Below are 7,500 nucleotides of genomic sequence, written 5' to 3' on the forward strand. Positions count from 1 at the left end.
CTAGTCCGCTTAATCCTTGAGAGATGGGATCTCGGAATCGCATTATTCATCTAGGGACATGTTTTATCTTGAATAATGTGGCAAAAACGTAGAACTTTTTTGCAAAAATTATCGAATGTAATACTTAGCAAAATCCTTTTTCTGTTTCATGTAGTTTTACTATGGCAAAAATCAATCTTTTCAACCTATGTTCAATCCTTGATGAGGACAAATTGAACATGGATAACTTCCTTGATTGGGAAAAGAGATTGAGAAGTGTTCTCAAGTCTACAAACAAAGAAAGCGTACTGGATACCCCTATTCCAAGAATAACTGCGAACTCAAAGGTTGAGGAACAAAAGCAGGCCAAAAGTATCCGGATGAAATCAATTTCAGTAACTTGCCTTATGTTGGCAACCATGGAACCTAATCTTCAAAAGAGATTCAGGAAAATGGATGCGCACACAATCATCCGTCGATTAAGGGACATGTCCCGAAACAAATCACGGTTGAGGAAGTACGGGACTTCCAAGGCAATCCGGAGAGGCATTGGAATGTCTGAATCAAAGAAAGAACTTCAACTGATTCAGAAGAACAAAAGGAAAAAGGAAGGAACTCGCGATTCCGACCAAGGTATCTATGTTATCGAAGTTAACTTAGCAAATACATTTGATTCTCAATCCTGGGTATTCGATACCGGATGTGGTGCTCATATCATTTATGATGTGCAGGGCCTTAAGGGAATCAAGTATTTATCTGGAAGGGAGCTTGTCCTACGAGTAGCAAATAGAGCAACGGTTGCTGCAAAAGCTGTAGGAACATTCAGTCTACCTTTAGAAACTGGTCTAGTTTTAGAACTTCATAATTGCTATTATGTACCCTCTATTTCTAGAAACATTATCTCTGTCTCAGAATTAGACAAAGAGGGATATCACCTATTAATAAAAAACCAGCGTTGTTCTTTATACAAAGGTGAAATGTTTTATACCAGTGCTAAGCTATACAACGGTCTCTATATTACGAATATTGAGAACGAAGTCTTCAACATAGAAACCAATAGGCTACGGTCAGATGATTCAAATCCAAGTTACCTTTGGCATTGTCGTTTGGGTCACATTAACATGACACGCATGAAGAAGCTCCATGAGCATGGACTTCTAGGTTCGTATAATTTAGAATCATATGACACATGCGAATCATGTTTAATGGGTAAAATGACGAGGTCTTCTTTTAAAGGAAAAGGAGACCGAGCCAAAGAACCCTTGGAACTCATACATACGGATGTATGCGGACCAATGAGTACTCCGGCGAGAGGTAACTATGGCTACTTCATCACGTTCACGGATGACTTCACTCGTTATGGTTACATATACTTGATGAGGCATAAGTCCGAATCGTTTGACATGTTCAAACAATTTCAGAACGAAGTAGAGAATCAACTTGGCAAGAAAATAAAAGCCATTCGATCCGATCGAGGTGGTGAATATTTGAGTCAAGAATTTGACGATCATCTTAGGAGTTGTGGTATAGTATCTCAACTCACTCCGCCAGGAACACCCCAGATGAATGGTGTTTCTGAAAGGAGAAATCGCACCTTGTTAGACATGGTTCGATCTATGATGAGTTTAGCAAATCTTCCAAACACGTTCTGGGGGTATGCTCTAGAAACGGCTGCTTTCACACTTAACCGAGCTCCGTCAAAAGCTGTAGAAAAGACGCCATATGAGTTATGGTTTGGAAAGGTTCCAAAGCTGTCTTTTCTCAAAGTCTGGGGATGCGAAGTTTATGTAAAACGTTTACAAGGAGACAAACTCGCACCTAAATCAGACAAATGTCTCTTTGTGGGCTATCCAAAAGAGACAAGGGGTTACTACTTCTACCACGAATCTGAGAACAAAGTGTTTGTTGCTCGAGATGGTGTCTTCCTTGAAAAGGAATTCCTTTCCAAACAGACAAGTGGGAGAAATGTAGATATCGATGAAATTCGATATGAGCAACAAATAAACACAGATATAGAGATATCAAGAGGTTTAGCGGCTCCTATCTATACACAAAGTATGGAAGAGGAAAATGAGGTCGAGAGAGTACCTCCCGCTCAAGTCGAATTAAATTCGCAGGAGACATCTCAACTAGTTGAGAACACTCCAAAAGTTGCTCAGGCCCCTCGTAGATCTCAAAGGCTCCAGGAATTATCTCAGAAAACAGATATCCTACTGTTAGAAGATAATGAGCCGAGTACCTACAACCAAGCTATGGCGAGCCCCGACTCCGAAAAATGGCTAAAAGCCATGAGGTCGGAAATGGATTCCATGTCAGAAAATCAAGTATGGAACTTGATCGATTTGCCCGATGGAGCAAAACCAATCGGATGCAAATGGGTTTTCAAAGTAAAAACTGACAAGGATGGAAACGTTAGCGTTTTCAAAGCTAGACTCGTGGCGAAAGGATACAAACAGATTCATGGTATAGACTATGATGAAACCTTTTCACCTGTCGCAATGCTTAAATCCATTCGGATCATTCTAGCAATTGCAGCTCATTATGATTATGAGATTTGGCAAATGGATGTCAAAACCGCCTTCCTAAACGGACACTTGGAAGAGGATGTGTACATGACACAACCCGAAGGTTTTTTAGATTCCAAAAATGCTGGAAAAGTTTGCAAGCTTAAGAAATCCATTTATGGACTCAAGCAAGCAAGCCGGAGTTGGAATCTTCGATTCGACGAGAAAATCAAAGAATTTGGATTTCTCAAGAATGCAGAAGAATCTTGTGTTTACAAGAAGGTTAGTGGGAGCGACCTAGTTTTCTTAGTCCTTTATGTCGATGACATATTAATCATAGGAAACAAGATTCCGATGTTGGAATCAGTTAAAGACTGGCTTCGGAAATGCTTCTCTATGAAGGACCTAGGGGAAGCAGAATACATATTGGGAATCAAGATCTATAGAGATAGATCAAAGAGGATGATCGGACTTAGTCAAGAAACTTATATAGATAAGATTCTTCAACGGTTCGAGATGACAAACTCCAAAAGAGGATTCCTTCCCATGTCACATGGTATGGTGCTTAGCAAAGATCAGTGTCCTAAGAGTCCTGATGAGCTAGCACACATGATGAAAGTACCCTATGCTTCGGCAATAGGATCAATCATGTACGCCATGATCTGCACTCGCCCAGACGTCTCATATGCTTTGAGCATGTGTAGCCGTTACCAATCAAATCCAGGCCAAGCGCACTGGCACGCCGCCAAGAATATCCTAAAGTACCTGAAAAGGACTAAGGATCATTTCCTGGTATATGGCGGGGAAGATACACTAAAAGTTGTAGGCCATGTGGATGCAAGCTTTCAAACTGATAGAGACGACTTCAAATCACAATCTGGGTTCGTCTACTGTCTGAATGGAGGAGCGGTATGTTGGAAAAGTTCCAAGCAGAGCACAGTTGCAGACTCTACCACTGAAGCAGAATACCTAGCGGCCTCGGAAGCTGCAAAGGAAGGAGTTTGGATCAAGAAGTTCATGATAGAACTTGGTGTCGTACCTGGCATGGAAGAGGGCGTGACTCTCTATTGTGACAACAACGGAGCAATAGCCCAAGCCAAGGAACCAAGAGCGCACCAAAAATCCAAACATATCCAAAGGAAGTACCACTTGATTAGAGAAATCATAGAAAGAAAAGATGTGGTAATTTGCAAGGTTCATACGGATGATAACGTTGCAGATCCGTTGACCAAACCGTTACCTCAGTCCAAACATGATTCACACATGAGGGACATTGGTATAAAGCGCATTGGGGAATGGCAACAAATGTAATTTGGATTCATAAAAGAGTTTATGTGCCTAATTACTTACATTCGATAAATAAAATAAAAGAAATTTTATTTTGTCCTTAGAATTTGGTTTGGTATTTTAAGAGACAGTCCACACGATAAAGAAAACGCTCCGAGTAGGCTTGTCAGATACGTGATCTGATGAATGAAACCCTACTAAGTGAACTTGGAGTGATTCATTATCAATTCCCTAGTCCAGGTCATTGCATGGACAACAATGACTCACGAAGACTAGTACGGGAGTCGATGGGATAGCGCAGTTTCATGGGCTATAGGAATAGTGTATTCGATTCGACTACGTGAGTGCATAATAGAGATTATGCGCTGGAATAACCCTCAACATGAGAAGTTCATCCAAAGAATGATGAAATCGTCAAACTTCTCATAAAGACAAGATTGAAGAGATTCCTCAAAACATGAGTGCTCAGCTCATCTTATGTAAGGAATGTCTGACTTTGGTTCCGTTAAACGCCGCGCCGTAAAAGGAGGTTATAAAGGCGGATACTGGGAAGGACAGGATAGACATGAAGTTGAGTGGGAGCGCAAGAATGGATTATGTCCTCCTAACCATGTTAGGATGCAGTGTCCTCGGGCCACTTGACGAGCAGCAACTGAAAATGCATGGCCGTGCTCAAATGGATTAAAAGTTAATCATTTGTTTTGACAGTTGTACTCGAGATCAAGAAAGTCTGAATGACGTGACGTATCAGATGGGATACTAAGTGACATGGGAATCGAGCATTGTACTTGTTCTAAGTCCAAGTGGGAGTCTGAAGGAGTTGAAGGAGATGTCCTTCGACCAAGGTGACAATGCGAACAATTTGTCGGATAGGACAATTGATGTGGAAGATCATCAAGTCCGATTGATTTAGGGATCGTAGAGTTGTAGCTAGAGACCAACTACGATCGTCGAATTACGAAGTAATTCGCGGCTAACTTCGATCGGATCCTACAACGGGTTACACATAAGAGTGACAAATTGATCTAGGATATGACTAGTGGGAGTGAGATATAATCATGGGAGTGTCCCATAAACATATCTCATAGGCCTAAAAAGGAATTAGGCAAAGATAGTACAAAAAGGCCAAAAGCAGGGTTTTTGGGCCTAGGCCGATTCGGGCACTTTTAGGGCTCGGATTGGGCTGATTTTTGGAGGGACGTTTCCTTATGTTATGAACATTAAATCTGCCAATTTTGGCTGGGTTTGGACGTCATCTCCTTAGGGAATTGAGAAAATACCAATAGTTGCTATTTTCGACTATTTCCCTAAATCTTATTCTAAAGGGTGTTTTGGGAAACCTAAAAGGAGGTGGATTCTTATTAGGGTTCTATATAAACACTCTTAGGGCAGAGAATAAGGTGTGGAATTTCTCTCTAAGCTTTCTTACTCTACCACATCAAGTAGAGAAGAGAAAGTGAGCTAATTCCCATTAACTATCTATCTAGTCAAGAAGAAAGGAGTTCTTCTTCCAACCACCATTGGTGTGCTAGCTATACAACAAGGTGGGAGATCAAATTGATTGCTCGTGTCCCAAGTAGAGGAGCTACACTTGAAGCTCTTGATCTTCTCATAAGCAATTGGAAAGGTTCGAGGGAAAACTAGCGAATAAGGTATTTATCTTTCTAGTTTTAATTAATGATTATCATAGGCTTATGCATGTGATCCTGGGAATACTAGTGTAGACATTAGATGTCTTATTCCGCTATAAACACTAGTAGAAGGGTGCAAAACCCAACAATTTATTGTCACTACCTCCCCGTGTTAGGATTGGGTAATTTGCGCGCCTGCTGCCTTCCTTGGATGTGGTAGCCGTTTCTCAGGCTCCCTCTCCGGAATCGAACCCTAATTCTCCGTCACCCGTCACCACCATAGTAGGCCACTATCCTACCATCGAAAGTTGATAGGGCAGAAATTTGAATGATGCGTCGCCGGCACGATGGCCGTGCGATCCGTCAAGTTATCATGAATCATCAGAGCAACGGGCAGAGCCCGCGTCGACCTTTTATCTAATAAATGCGTCCCTTCCAGAAGTCGGGGTTTGTTGCACGTATTAGCTCTAGAATTACTACGGTTATCCGAGTAGCAGGTACCATCAAACAAACTATAACTGATTTAATGAGCCATTCGCAGTTTCACAGTCTGAATTAGTTCATACTTACACATGCATGGCTTAATCTTTGAGACAAGCATATGACTACTGGCAGGATCAACCAGGTAGCATTCCTTCTCGAGACGCCCCGCGCGTCCGGGCCGTGAGGCCACGGCTGCGCAGGGCGGTCGTCGTTCGGAAACCGTAGTGTCGGCGGGGGCTGGACCGAGGTCCCGCTCCCGTCCCTTCTTGCGCTCTGCGTCCGAGACATCTCGCGAGTCCCGCGATCCTGGGGAGGACGGCACGTTAGTGCCGTCTCTCGCAGGGGACGCGGGAAGCGCGGCGTCGGCCGACTCGCTCCGCATCGTGGCGGGCGAGGGGCAAATACGTGGGACTCAACTCGTTGCCTCCGCGGAAGGTATGCAGCACAGGAACCGTATATTGGCCCGGCACTCGAAGGTGTCGGGAGCCGACTGAACAGGAACGAGAGCCGAAGGTTCCCATGCGAACAGCAGGAAGCCCAACAGCACACTCGAACCAAACACCACTCACACGCCAACACGTCGTCGGACAGTCAACCGCCCGCGTCGCTCCAATGCGCTCCGCTCGCCCCGAAAGGCTGCAGAGGCGCAAGAGACCAACGCGGGACAGTCCCGGCCGACACGCTGTGCGTGAAAAATCCATCGAACTAGGTCGCGCCAAAGCTGCGCGCGTCGCTTCTCGGGAGCTGCCCCTTCAGCTCCCACGACGTGCGCTTCGCCATCGTGCTGCACCAAGGAAGCTTCCGAGGTGCAGCACTTTCGCATCTTTGGGGCCGGCTGGGGACTCTTGTGCCTAACGAGCTTCCCCAGCAGCTCGGACACCTTCGGGGATGCTTCCCCAAGTGTCCGGCATAGGCTGGGGACTTTTCGATTTTTGGCCCATGGTGCCCCCCGGGCCCCCCCAGCAGCTCGGACACCTTCGGGGATGCTTCCCCAAGTGTCCGGCATAGGCTGGGGAGTTTTTGATTTTTGGCCCGTGGTGCCCCCCCGGGCCCCCCCAGCTGCCTCTTCGATTTCCCACGTCGGGGATGAGTTGGGCAACTCTTGGAAGCTTCCCATCCACCCCCGTGCCGAGCTTTGCCCTTGGGATGCCTTATGTTGCATCCCAAGGGCCAAGGCACCTGCCAGCCCAAGGGCTGTGCACGGCCTGGGGAGGGAGCTCACCCCTCCCCTATATAGTGCAAAGTTATTGTTTTCCCTATTTTCACAAGGAAACATCAAATTTTTAACCAAGCATACTCGGCCTTTGCTCCTTCGTTACTCGTCCAAATCCAACAAACTTGCATTCGTTGGAAAGGTCTTTTCACAAGGATTCTTTTGATATATAATAATAGCGATTCCGATAAATATTTATTTTTTTATGAATTTTTAAGTGAATAAACAATTAAAAATTCAAAAAAAATAGGAAAAAAATATTTTTTTCCCGATTCTTTCTCCAATATTCCTGATAAATACCCACACACCCACATATGGAGAAAGGTCGAAAATGCTCGAGTGGATATCGAGATGTCCGACGAAGCACCACTTGGAAGGGCCGAGGCACGGGACGCCCGAGCTG

This window comes from Eschscholzia californica, unplaced genomic scaffold, assembly GCF_041429995.1.
Source record: "Eschscholzia californica isolate CP2 unplaced genomic scaffold, dmEscCali1.0.p SCAF_46, whole genome shotgun sequence".
Classification (NCBI taxonomy): domain Eukaryota; kingdom Viridiplantae; phylum Streptophyta; class Magnoliopsida; order Ranunculales; family Papaveraceae; genus Eschscholzia; species Eschscholzia californica.